Source organism: Apium graveolens, chromosome 7 (genome assembly GCF_009905375.1).
Source record: "Apium graveolens cultivar Ventura chromosome 7, ASM990537v1, whole genome shotgun sequence".
Lineage (NCBI taxonomy): Eukaryota > Viridiplantae > Streptophyta > Magnoliopsida > Apiales > Apiaceae > Apium > Apium graveolens.
In genome coordinates, this window is record NC_133653.1 from 68,341,483 (window position 1) to 68,356,999 (window position 15,517).

The following is a 15,517-nucleotide window of genomic DNA, read 5'->3' on the forward strand; positions in this document are numbered from 1 at the left end:
AACACTAACATACGATCATTAAAACACAGAAACCGATCAAAACCAGCCACTTCTTCCATTAACGCCGACGAACTCCGGCCACAACTAAAATCCTCCGTTTCTGAACCAAATTCGATGATTTAAATCCCAAATTAACGTTTAAACTATCTATAATCTATTCAAGGCATCAAGGACAATCAAAAACTCAAGATTAAACTGAAAATTCGAACTAAAAAAATCAAAAATATAAAACTCGACTGTATCATTCCCGAATTCAAACACTACAATTTTATACGTAATTCGACTAGAAATCATCATATAAAACTACTTATAACATCAAAACAATCAAACAATCATCAGAATTCAAAACCCCAATTTCGAATCATGAACCCTAAAAATGAATTCACAGAATATCCAACCTTAAATTATGATTTTTATACCAAAAGATCGGCCTCTTCAAGGGCTTCAAATCGGTTATTCGAGCATCAAGATTGGATTAGTAAAACTCTCAAAATCACTGGATTTGTGTTGAGAACAAAATTAAACCCCCACTTATGTTCATCCAACTTTTGTTTTTAATGAATTAAAAATGAAATAAAATAAACAATTTAGGCTATTTATAATTATGGAATATTGGATCGTTCTGGATCGTTAAATTAGTTGCTTAGCCGCTAAGTAACTATAAAAACGATACAATTCAATACCAGAATTGGATAATTATCAAAACCAAGCTTTTTATAAAACACTATATACGAAAATAACGTAAAAATATCCCGTCTCTCGAGAATACGGGTTTTATTAATTTATCGAAATGGTTATCGTATCGAAAATATTGTGTCGGGCCACGCACGGGTCAAACCGTAATCCGGATCGAAAAAGTCAAAACACGGAAAATGTCCGGAATTACCAGATTAGGTTAGGAAGGAGTTTTCGGAAGAGTTTCGGGTTGTAAAAACGTAAAAACGGTTGAAGTCGGATGATTCCCGGCTTTATAAAATAATTTTGGTAATTATTCAGAACATAATTAATAATTCATAAATTAATATAAAATCATCTAACAGTCCAAAAATTACCAGAAAAATATCACAATTATCTATATTTTATTCTGGACATATAAAAATTCAAATACTCAAATAATATCACATCTAAACACCCAAACATCAATTCCACTTATCAGATAATTCACCAAAATTCACATAAAATCACATAAATAATTCCAATTAATTATAATAATAATATTTGAAAATATGGGATATTACAATCTACCCTCCTTATAAGGATTCCGTCCTCGGAATCAGCAGAAGAAAGCACTAAGGGTTTTCTAACCAACTTTCCATTCCCAAATAATTCCAGTTTTCCATAATCTCAAATAAATCTTCTATTCGTTGTATGATAAAACTTTTATAGGAGCTTTACCGTGCACCACTGTTCCATTCACCTCTTTTGACCAATTCCTCAATAGAATCGCTTACTGATTGCGAGAAAGAAGAATAGAGAGAAAGATAGAGGGAAGAAAAGAAAGAGAAAGATAGAGAAATAAAGAAACAGAATGACTTCGTTATACACCCCTGATATTTTAATCGCATTGCAATCCACTGTTGCTCTTGATAATCCCATCACATAACCCTGCTTTGACTTGACCAGGATAACTCAGCTTAACTTGATTGGCATACCTTCGAATGTTTGGGATGACAAAATCATGGAATTTCAAAAAGAAAAGAATTTGATATCATATCAGATGTCTCATCATTGTGGGTACCAAAGTCTGAATTTATGAGAAAGTGTTGTTGAAATGAAAGAATAACTGAGAGATCAATAAGATCAAGTAAACTTAGTATTGCGTGTCCAAATTAAGACACTACTAAAGGTTGTTAACCTTCATGTATTCACAACACACACCAGTGATGGCGTCCCATCCAACTCCTATCACACAGACAGGTATACCTTGTGTCCCCTATAGTTAGGGTTGTTCATCTCAGTCAGAATAAAAGAATATAAATGAATTCAAAATCAAATGAATAGAACTGATAAGATTTCAAAGATGATATTTCTGAAGGAAATGAAGTTCAGAGAACAAAATTCTGGCACAAAATAAATAAACGGGTGTTAGGGAATATCCTCTAACAATTATTTCTTTTTGAAAGATGACAAAAGAAATTATAAAAAAAATAGAAGGTATTGCCAAAGTCTTAATATTTATCTTCAATTTGAACTCTCCAGTTGACTCGCCATCTGATTCTAGACGCTTTTTCATGTTCCAAGGATATCGATAATCTTCATCGTCGTCAAAACGTAGTAGCCTCGAAAGGTTCCACAATAGAAGTTTTGCAACTGCCAGGAGTTCCATCCAGCTCAGCACAACCATCTCAAACGAATACGCCTTATCTTAACTTACTCGTTGATACTATATCCAATAGTCCAACAGGAACTCGATATGAGCTCAAACGTCCTCACATAGCTATACACACTCCTACACACTCTCGTTTCTAGTTTACTATAACCTCAGCTCTGATACCAACCTGTAACGCCCCCAAATCCGGGGTCAGGGGATTTGGTCGTCACGATGAAACCTCAATCCAAAATAACCTGTTAAATCAAATAATAAATGCCAGCGGAAGATATTTATCATAAATGACCCCAAACTAATCCAAGATCTTTTAAGGTTACAGTTCTAGAAACAAGAATTCCAAATTCCACAAATAAATTTTTCACTTTCTTTTAAATCTCTTTTCAATAAATTCCAACTCAAAACTAAACCCACTAGTATAACTTCGAAATGAAGTATACTAGGCCCAAATAAAATATACAACTATATATAATATAATATAAACAACTTTACATAATAAAACTTACACTAGTCCGCAAACCCTGGACCAACCACCTTCCAAGAGCTTCTTCTTGCTTCCTCGAATTATGCGGCTAAACAGCAAGCTAATCCTCACTGGAGGTTAAATTTAAAAATAGGCAAGTATGAGCGAAAGAAATGCTCAGCAAGATCATTATGACATATATGGGGTCATTTTGATATAAAACCTACATCTGCATTAGAGCAGAACATTTAAAATCATAGTTGCTGAATCATAAAATTTTAGTTGAGGAATCCCAGATTTAATTCCTTAATTGTATTCAAAACCAATTTGATATTTTTGAGCGAGATGCTTCAACAATACTTTGAATTTTGACGAGAATAAAACTCGTAAAACAGTGTTTACGGAAATATCGTAAACCACAATAATAAGAAGCAGTGATTATGGATTGAATCATAAACTTTATTCAAAACCGAACTCTTGAAATTAATACTTATTTTGTTGTCATATCAAATTAGATATCAATACGAACTTTGATGCGCACAACACCCATACTGAAGTCAACATCAATCATCTATACTAATACCACCTTTGATATTTAACAACAACGTAAGTATCAGCATAAATCAGAATATGAATCAAAACTGCATTTCACAATTATTCCAAAACAGAAACAGTTGATAAATCATTTATTCTATGAATATCAAAAACAATATGACAATTTAGATTAGGATCATCCTCCGACGGACGTACTATCACATGCTGATCAGCCCGTGTGATAGCACAAGGTCATGATTCGTAGAAACGTGACCCCAAAATCACTAGTACTCAAATAAAAGGCAATACTTGCTTGTGGCAAAATGGTGTCATAATATTTCATATGGCACTTAGAAATAGCCCTCCGCTGGACCGTCCGTCCCGGTCACTTACGCAATTATGATCCAATCTTAAAACCTTTTATTGAAATGGGGTCATAATAATCGACACCCGAAATAATTTTATTCCCCCAATTCTTGGGCAGGAATATTCGCAATCAAATCACTTTCTCAAAATCCAAAACAATTTTAAATCCGATAATCGGATAAGTAAAATCACTTGACTATTCTGAACATAGAATAACAGATAAGTATTTGCATAAACAGAATTATTTAATTCAGCGATATGTAAAGCATTTATCTATTCTAAACTGAGAATAGGGAAAACAATACTTGCATCAAAAGATTTAAAATAAATATCACTTGAACAATAAGTGATGATAGGGATACTTGCATAATATGATTTGAAATAAACATCACTTGAACGATAAGTGAAGTCAGGGGTACTTGCCTTTGGGTTTTTAGCAGTTAGTCACACTCGCAAAGACGCATTTATTCTGACATTCTGTCTCAAGACATCACCGTCTTTATTCAACTAATCATTTGGTCTGCTGCTCATGCAGTGCTACAACCCAAGATTCCATACTATTCAACTCTACTCTTCACCCATTCCATCTGGTCCTGATTGACTTGAGAGATCCACATCTATAATTAAAATATAGAACTTTAATCGTCTAAACGATAATCACTCGACGAACTACGCGTCAAAAGCCTATCGTCTACCCATACGATAGCCCACACATAAAGAAGATAGTCAAACACAAGACTCTTGACCCACGTACACACATAATTCACATAGCACATAAGCACATAACTCATGTATCACATAATTCATATAACACAGGACTCGGTTCATCAGAAGGGTCGACTCGGTACGTTTAAAACGGAAATCGGGTCAAAATATGATTTATCGATAAATAATTGACTCAGAATGATTTGTAAAACAAGCGACCTTTCGTAACAAAATGATTTGGGTCTCAAAAGTATTTTTAATGAAAACGGAATATTTTTCTGAGTTTGTACGCGTTCGTTTCGTATTAAACGGACGAGCGGTTTATTTATTATGAATAAAATAAGAATACATCAATTAATAATAATATTAATTGATTTTTAAATACCAAAATATAATTTAAAAGCTCAAAATAAATCATTATTTAGGAAAAATCAGAATTAAAAATAATTTTTTTTTTCAGATTTTTTGAAAATAATAAAAGAAAATAATTTTTGGAATTTTAAACAATTCAGAAAATAATTTTCAGAATTTAAAATAATAAATAAATGATTTTTAGGATTTTAGAAATGAATTTTGAATTAAACAAAATAAAATAAACAGAAACAAATTTAAGTTTTTGGGGTTGGGATTTTGAAGATCAAAGGGTGGCTGTGGGGGTAAGGGACGACCGGAGTTCAGGATGAACTCGGCCGGAATCTGGGGAATGTGCCCAGAAACCGCCGAGTTTTACCCGGTTCCGACGAACCCCAAAACCCACCAAACACACACGGTTTAGTACCGATTTTAACAGGAAATCAATCGTTATATCTCCAGAAATCCAGAAAACTGTATAACACTAACACACGATCATTAAAACACAGAAACCGATCAAAACCAGCCACTTCTTCCATTAACGCCGACGAACTCCGGCCACAACTAAAATCCTCCGTTTCTGAACCAAATTCGATGATTTAAATCCCAAATTAACGTTTAAACTATCTATAATCTATTCAAGGCATCAAGGACAATCAAAAACTCAAGATTAAACTGAAAATTCGAACTAAAAAAATCAAAAATATAAAACTCGACTGTATCATTCCCGAATTCAAACACTACAATTTTATACGTAATTCGACTAGAAATCATCATATAAAACTATTTATAACATCAAAACAATCAAACAATCATCAGAATTCAAAACCCCAATTTCGAATCATGAACCCTAAAAATGAATTCACAGAATATCCAACCTTAAATTATGATTTTTATACCAAAAGATCGGCCTCTTCAAGGGCTTCAAATCGGTTATTCGAGCATCAAGATTGGATTAGTAAAACTCTCAAAATCACTGGATTTGTGTTGAGAACAAAATTAAACCCCCACTTATGTTCATCCAACTTTTGTTTTTAATGAATTAAAAATGAAATAAAATAAACAATTTAGGCTATTTATAATTATGGAATATTGGATCGTTCTGGATCGTTAAATTAGTTGCTTAGCCGCTAAGTAACTATAAAAACGATACAATTCAATACCAGAATTGGATAATTATCAAAACCAAGCTTTTTATAAAACACTATATACGAAAATAACGTAAAAATATCCCGTCTCTCGAGAATACGGGTTTTATTAATTTATCGAAATGGTTATCGTATCGAAAATATTGTGTCGGGCCACGCACGGGTCAAACCGTAATCCGGATCGAAAAAGTCAAAACACGGAAAATGTCCGGAATTACCAGATTAGGTTAGGAAGGAGTTTTCGGAAGAGTTTCGGGTTGTAAAAACGTAAAAACGGTTGAAGTCGGATGATTCCCGGCTTTATAAAATAATTTTGGTAATTATTCAGAAAATAATTAATAATTCATAAATTAATATAAAATCATCTAACAGTCCAAAAATTACCAGAAAAATATCACAATTATCTATTTTTTATTCTGGACATATAAAAATTCAAATACTCAAATAATATCACATCTAAACACCCAAACATCAATTCCACTTATCAGATAATTCACCAAAATTCACATAAAATCACATAAATAATTCCAATTAATTATAATAATAATATTTGAAAATATGGGATATTACAAGAACCTGTCGGATTTACTTGTCAACCGAACACTGAACTCCTAAGGAATGGACCGCCTTAGCGGAACTTCCAGGCCATTTGGGCCAATATAATAAGGCTGGGCCGGCGCCACTCGACCACTTACGCCACTCCTAGTTCAGATGAAATCCATGACTCTGAAACGTAAAGCTCGTTCCCCCTTTCCCCAAGTAGAAACTTGTTGATACGGCTCCACCAAGAAGTCGTATCTAGTTGGAAAGGAAAACTCACCGATTTTTCCCAGGCGATGCCTGTTAATGGATTAACTTGTTCCAAGAATTTTACTTCCCGAATATTGGGTAAGTAATCAAAAACTCTTTTATCAAGACAGCAACCTTGTTGCGAATATAAAACACACCACAGAGCCGGATCCCTCAGGTTTTGAGCGAGTATTTAAATCCCCTTCGAAAGGAGGATCTTAAATATAAAAATGAGTTTTGGGATCCGCTCTAACTTTTAAAAATCATTTTAAAGACTCGAAAACACTTTAAAGAGTGTTTGGAATAATGCTGATTTAATAAAGTAAATCAGTCTCAATAAAAAGAAATATCTGGATATTATTATTTAAATAATATTTCCATGAAGAATAATCTTTATAAAAATAATTGAAGTAGAAGTTGGAAAACTTATACTTGAAATGAATAGTAAATAATCAAAGATATACTTATACGAAAGTAATATCTTTATTTGAATATCAAAAGTAAGTTTGATTATCGAACATTATTCTTTAATAAATAAAGAATATTAATAAATAATAAGCGGAGTCATAATACCTCGAATGAATATTATAAATAATATTCATTAAATAAAATAAAGGAGTCATACATCCTCAAATAAATATCCAAGTAATATTCAATAAATAATATAAAGGAGTCATAAGTCCTCGAATAAATATTCAAGATAATATTCATTAATAAAATAAAGTTATCGAATAAACCTTATTCGATTAATAGTTTTGAAAACTATTACCATATATATATATAAAATATATATATATATATACAAAATCTACTCGGGATCCTCGACTCCCGGTTTAGAAATATGTTCACCTTTTTATCCCCTATACTAAGGGTAACTCAAATACCGCTTATCTCTAGCATAGGTATTATCAACTGAACCAACAGATATATATGGCAAGAATACGAAACAGGCATGCATATATATACCATATCTGCATGCTACAATATATCGCAAGAATTTGCTAATATAACCATCATGCATCTACTACAAGATAATGCATATACAAGCGTATACATCACAACAACAGTATAACGGATAGAAAACTTGCCTGAGCGATTGGGGGTGATAAAAGGCTCGGGACGAGTCTGGTAACCTATAAACAACAATAAGTTGGAATTAAACCAAAGTCACTTGTAAATCTATACTTTAACTAACTTAGACTCTAACGCTTATTTTGCGCTTACTGATTCTCTTAAGTCACTCGAGTACCCTCGGCTCCACCATTTTTAATAAATTAACCATTACGAGTTTTAAGGTGATTCCTTAGCGAGTGTCTTACCAACTGCCTAACACTCTTACCATAATTGTTTCATACACTAATTAACCCTTTTTGGTCTTTAACCTATGTTTCAAAGTAAGGCGAGGGGAAAAGTTTCGTTCGCGAAATGCCGTTACTTGAAATGGTTGTTTCTCCTAAACCGTACATCGGAATCAAACGAACTACATATCAAAACGAAGCTCGTAACATGAACTATCTAAACATGGCAATGGTCAACATCTAGCAGGGGGTTCTCGGGTCCTAATGTTATGAACAAAAGCAGTCTAAAGTAAATCGGACATTACGACGGCTATGTTTACGTGATTTCCCAATTTTAAACCATTCAAAAACCATCACAATTCAACCTCAATCCATTCATACAACCAAAGTCCATCCTTATCACATCATAACAGCCCCAATCAATTCAATATTAACATTTATACTTATGCTTAAGCTTGAATTTAACTATACTTAAGTTCTTTTAACCAAAACAACAAGATTCACCATTCCATTTCACTACCACTCCAACCCAAACTCTAAACCACAAGCATTAAGCTACTATATGACCATAACAATCAAAATCATCTTATTATACAAAGGAATCTAGGGTTTGGAGATGATATACCTTCCTTGAAGTGGTGGGAGTAGCTAGGAAGCCTTAAGAAGCCTTGAGAAGTCTTAGGGATGCTTGGATCTTAAAGGAAAACAAGAAAAATTCAAGTTAAAAACTTTGAAATCACTATTCATTGTCTTCTTCATTGATTTATTGAAGAAGATTGAGAATGAATGGGGTGCTTAAACTCATAATATAGCCATATCTATGCATAAGGATGACTAGGGAATTATCTTACCAATTTAGGAAGCTTGGATCTTGGATTTTGAAAATTTTTCCCTTTGAAATGCCAAAAAGCCGAGAGCAAGTTCTTGGTGAAGAGAAATAGATTTTTGTTTTGGTGAAAAATGATTTGTTTTTGTCTTGGTTGATTTGGTTTTGTTTTTTGTTTTAGTTAATTACCTATTTAACCTTGGACTTTGTGTGGTTAATAACCATCCACATCTCCTTCCTCCTTATGTCATGCTTGTGTCATGCTATGATGTCATCTTTCCCTCCTTGTCCTATTCTCATTGGTTGGGTGACATCATCCTCTCTAATCCCTTTGATTAATTCCCTAATTGTTTTCCTAATGACCGCTGATCTGTTATACGGTTCGCTTAACTTTCGTTTTCGTTTATCGTTTAAGGGATCATACCTAGGATCTTATTACTTAGGTTCCCTTAACCTTTCTCAATATATTATATTCCTTTTATGATCCTCTCTTATATTCCTTTAATTTAAATCCTTTTTCCTGTTACCTTATACTCAATTCTTTCCGTATCTAGTGGATTTCCGGGAAAAATCAAAGTGTTCGGAATTGGATTCTGACGATCTTTACATACATTTATATACCATATAGAGTACTAATAAAATCTCAGAATATCCATAACAGAACCCCTACATAGTGTGGCATGAAAAGTTTTCTCATTCAGCAAAAACACTATTCATAAGGGTTTCAAAAATTTCCAAAAATTGGGGTTATTACACTATTACCTTCAGTGAGGACAGTGAATATTTTAAGTTTGGGGGTAGTAGTTGAAGGAATATGTTTGTGTGAGTCTCATATAGTTGCATGTTCATGATAGTTTAGTTCATATAGTTTCATATTTTTCCATGTAGTTTTTTTTGTAGTTTTATGGTAATTTGTTAATGTAGTTTCATGCATTTGCATTATAACATGATCCCTTAGATAATTTTCCCGATTGACTTGCGATATTGATGCTAGTGTAGTGATGTCGTATTTAGTGATGTTGAGTCTTATTGGATTGATTTGCATACTAGAGACACTTATATTTCACTAAGTCTTATAGGTTGCTAGAGTGCTAGATCATGGTTTATTTGATTTGGCGAGGTTTAATCGTTTGTTTATATTTAGAATTTCGGGTATTCTCTTAATAATAAAAGATATGGATATTTAAAAATTGGAGAAATTGGATTTCATTTCTAGTTATTGTAAGGCTAAGTGTCAAATGGCTAGTAGCCGGCTCATATTTTATGAGTAATCTAGGGTTGAACGAGATGGAGCGAAACACACTCATTCAGAAATTGTGAAAGAAAAGAAAAAAAAGAATAAATGTTATGTATAATTGATCATGAGTGGGCTCTTTAGTACTCGAGTTATTAAGTTCTTAGGGGACTTTGTGCCTAGTGACCTAAGGCTTTTATGGTCTGGGATCCGCTAACATAACGCTCGCTATATGGGTGCTATTGTAAAAGTCTTTTGTGGACCTCACTCATTGCACGATCAAATAAGCATACTTGTGTTGTTTTGTTGTGAATAAAAGCATGAATCCGTATAAAACTCCAATATAAGAATTAAAGTGTTATAATTTATATTGAGTCTAGCTTTTTATTTTATTTATAACCTTGCGATTTCCTTGATGAGTAGTGAGTCATGATAATTGATCTAGTTGCGATAGTATATCTGTAAGCATCTTCACACACGCACGTCTTTAGTTTGTAAGTTGATTTGTATGATTTGATTGATCTTCATGTGAATAACTGCATTTGTTGATATATTGCTTGTTGGTTGGTTGAGTTATTCTATTGGGGATCGTTGCATTCATATAGTTGCATTCATGCATTTTTGTTTCTCGTTCTTTGAGTCTGTTTATACTTGAGGACAAACATCGATTCAAGTTTGGGGGTATGTTGAGTGGCATTTATGACACTTTATTATGCTCTAATAAGATTTGAATTGATGCATTTGTACTCAAGTTGTTATGTGTTTTAATGTGTTTTCTAGTATTTTTGCATTTCAGGCACTATTCAGGTAATCAGGTGAATTAGCATTATTTTGGTGCTAATTTGGTGTCTAGGTGGTGTTGGATTAAAGCTCGTGGAAAGCTAGATCGAAGCAGCAAGATTTAAGAAGAAATCTGAGTTTTCCCAAAAGGACGGTCCGCCCGCGCTGTGATAGCGTGCGGCCACGCCGGGTTCCAGAAATGTAGCACGCCCGCGCGCGCGCTTGATAGCGCGCGGCCGCGTCGTGGCCGAATTTCAGAATTCTGTTTCTACTACAATTCTAAAAGGGAAGGCTTCCAGATTGTTGAGGGCTGCTATATAAATAACTTTAGGTCATTTTTAATATATATCAAGTCAGAAACGGACCAGAGTGCAAGGAGAAGACGACAAGAGACCTTTAGCACAATTCAACAAAGGCCAGGACGATCTAGTTTATTCTTGTGAATCTTTGTTTTGAGTTGTAACTTGGATGCTTGTTTCTTGTTTTGCTGAACCTATACTCTTGTTTGTACTTGGTTTTATTAATTCGTATAAAGACTACGTTTGCTATATCATGTTTTCATCTGAACCCACGCCGATGATGAGTCTGATTATGGGCTAATCGTTATCGTGGGGTTCTAGCGGATTTATTTATGAATTTCTTTAGTTAAATTGTTTGATGCCTTAGTATGTGGTGATTGTATGAGATCCTGGTATTGAATGTGCGTATTCGTCTTATGAGCGTTGTGAACTTATAAGATAGTGTGTTAATTCTTAATGAAGCGAAAGTGAATTTAAGGATTTAGAACTTGCCATGCTAGCATAGGTTCATGTATGTGTTATGCATGATTCGTAGGTAATTTTAACCATCTTACTTGCCCTATGTAATCAAGATAGATAACTTGTGCTTAAACCGTTATGTTGTCAAATTCTATAGACTTATAGGGTCTCAATATAATTGGTGCCTATTTAGCTTCTATCTCTTTTGTGGATGTCTAGTAGAATGGTACTTGTGCAACGAAAGTTGGCGTTTATTAGTTTCGTGTTATATGATTAGTGTCATCACCATTGCATGCTAAGGTTAAGAATAATAAAGCTATTGAATGAAGTATTTAATGAAGTTAGAATCCCATGTTTGTCATATATATCAATTCAGTCAATCTTATTCTTGTAGTTATAATTATTAGCATAATTCTTAGTTGTAAACAATCTCAACTTGTTATAGTCTTAGCATTGGATAATAACCATACATTGTTGTTTATGTGCATAAATTAAATAGTTAACCAATACAGTCTTGGTGGGAATGAACTAGAAAAGATTCTATACTACTTGCGAACTCGTATACTTGCGTCTATTATTAGCGCGTATTTAATGACTAATAGTGTTGACCAACCGAATAAACGAAATCATGTTTCGCTTATAATAGTATAGTATAAATATAATATAGATTTAGTAATATATCAAACAAAAAATTAATAGTCTTATAATTTACTCACCAACAAAAGACTTGGCCAACACCTACACCGCCACATTCCTCTTTTTCTTTTTAACTTTTTTGACAAGCATTTAGTTAAAAATCATATATATTTTGATGATAACTAAACACTTAGCATAATTGTTTTAAATAATTTTATATGTAACTATTAACGTTTAGTCATCTTAAATGATAGTCGATGATGCTATGGTAACTTATTAATGAATAAGTATTTCTGTAACATTTTCATGATATCTATATTATGTAGTTGACATTTTTATTCAATAAAAATCATGTTTACTCAATGAATAAGTAGAATATGATGATTAATTATAATTATAAAGTCCCTATTTGCCATACAAAAGAACGAGTTTTACCGGATGAAAAGAGCGTTTCACCTCTTTACTAATAGTTTGGGTACTAATTTATACGGGCTCATATGGGGCATATTGATACTATATATACTATATTATAATAGACGACACATTAAAAGTTTGGTAGTCGATCAGTCGGTACTTGTTGAAATTAGTTAATTACCCTTTTTGTTAATTTAATATTAAACTAACCAATATGGGAGTCAGACTTCTATTATACTTATTCCATAAATTAAACAAGAGTCCATCATATTTCTTCTGCTTGGTCCCGCAAAACATTCGGCTAAATATAATATAAGTATATTTTACTACAAAAAATGTTACGGGTATATATTAAAATTTTCTTTTAAGGGGATGAAAAGTAACATTGTTACCTTACAAATTTATCTTATACAACTATAGTATACTATCTATTTATCTATATTATATTATAATAGACGAAATATTAAAATTTTGATTGATTAGTTTAATCGGTCGACCAATATTATATTATAATAAGTCAAACATTAAAAGTTTGGTAGTCGGTCGATTGTTACTTGCTGAAATTACTTAATTATCCTTATTTAATTATTCTAATCTAATTTGCCGATTGATTGGTGGGACGATAAATTCTAATTTTAATTGATAAGGAAGTCAACTTCCTTTACGACTTTAATAATTTAAATTCTATTTTATATCGAACTTTATATCATTATAATTGATACTAAAAATTATTATAAATGTTATTACGGCCTATAATAAATTTACGCATACTAAATATAATTAGTTGAATTTGGTTGATATAACATGCATTGGTCTAAGACAAGCTAAGAAAAAATAATAAATATCAATAATCTGGCTAAAAAAATATACTGTTGAAATAAGATATACAAAATAATATATAATAATTATCCAAGATAAAATATATTATACGATTTTGATCCAAACTAACACAAAACTAAAATAAAAAAATTATTTAACCAGTTAAAATATAATTATTTTATTGATCCAGACTTAAAAAAATTAAAATTAAATTAAAATAACTAGTTTGATTTGGTCGGGGTTTTAGCTAACGGGCTAAAATAAAATAATATAAACCACTAATCCGGGATAAATCAAATTAATATTAGACTAAGTATACCCTATTGATCTGAACTAAAAATCAACTTTCATAAAAACTTCAATATTGTTTTTTTAAACACACGTATAACTATCAATAAAACTCTATCGTTCAAACAGTAATATTGTCTTTTTCACTTATCGCAATTATAATATTTTTTCCGATACAGGGCTATTACTTTTACTAGGTTTAACTATTCTTAAAAATTATGAACATATATGTGTATTAATATTATGAAATCATATCATTTAAAATTTTTAATGAACAAAATTAAGAATTTTCAAAATATTTTTTAAAAATTATGTAATATTATATTAATATTAAAATCGAGGTCTACTGATACGTATACAACACTATGCATATAAAATTAGTAATAGACATTAGACATGACTGATGGTCGCGAAATTGAAATAAAATTATGATTCTCTCCAGAAAAGATTTTCATAGTATTTTTCACGGACCAGCAGACCAAAGTAACCACCCAACTACTCACCCGGGTCTCCAACTCTTTTGCTTCCTTGGATATATTTTAGTCAAATTTTGAAGTTTTAACATACCATATAAAATTTGAAAGAATACCCAAAATACATCACTTTCCACCTTCAATTGCCCAAAATGCCCAGATGCGCGCGAACCGCCCAAAATACCCACGAAATACGCATTTCAGGAATGCGTATTTAGCCTTTTAAATTTTAACAAAGAATACGTATGTTTAACATGCATATTCACTTTTGATTTTACAAAGAATACGCATGTTCAACATGCGTATTCACAAAAAAATAAAAAGTGAATACGTATGTTGAACATGCGTAGTCTTTGTTAAAATTTTAAAAACTGAATCCGCATCCCCCACATGCGTATTCAGTGGGTAAAAAAGACGGAACATCCCGCCAATAGGTATTTTGGGCAGATTTTCCCAAATGGTGGGTATTTTGGTTTTTCACCTATAAAATTTCTTATTTAAATACAGGTTAATTTATTTTAAAATTAGTTTTAATTTTAACGAGAATATTAAAAATTAAATACATATATTTAAAAATATATATGAAAAATATGAAAATATCAAAAAAATAAATATTAAAAATAACTTGTGCATTGCACTAGCTATTGAAACGGGCTAAAACAAAATTTAAATTAAAAAATAATTCCTTGGTAGGTATAATGTCTCCGAAATATAAAAAAAATATTATACACTACTTATCTAAACTTAAACAAAATTATACTATACTATTGATTAGGGTTAAAATACATAATAAAAACTAGATATAGTTAGTTGCATTTGATGTATCGGGCCAAAACAAAATAATAAATTCTACTGACCTTATAAAAAAATGTTATACTATTGAAACTGTATAAGACAAAATAAAATTTAAAAGGCAATTCATTGGTCAATATAATGATATTGAGTTAAGATAAAATAAAATATAATACTTATACGGGCTAAAACAAAATAATTTTCAACCCGAACTTAAATAAAATTAAAAACAAACTAAATATAATTATTTGGATTCGTTCTATAAAACATTATTATACAATTACGGGATTTCTTCCAGATCTATAATATCCATATTATTTTGTTAGATATATTTGATAATGTCATGGCTAATATGATTTATGTTTAGTTTTCAGATCGTACTTAACAGGACAAATCAGTACTTAACTGGGAATCAGTACTTATACTGGAAGTTAGGACTTAAGGATATCAGTACTTATATTATCAGCAGATAATCATCAGAAGTTGGATATCAGAACTTGAGTGCTGAAGGACGATC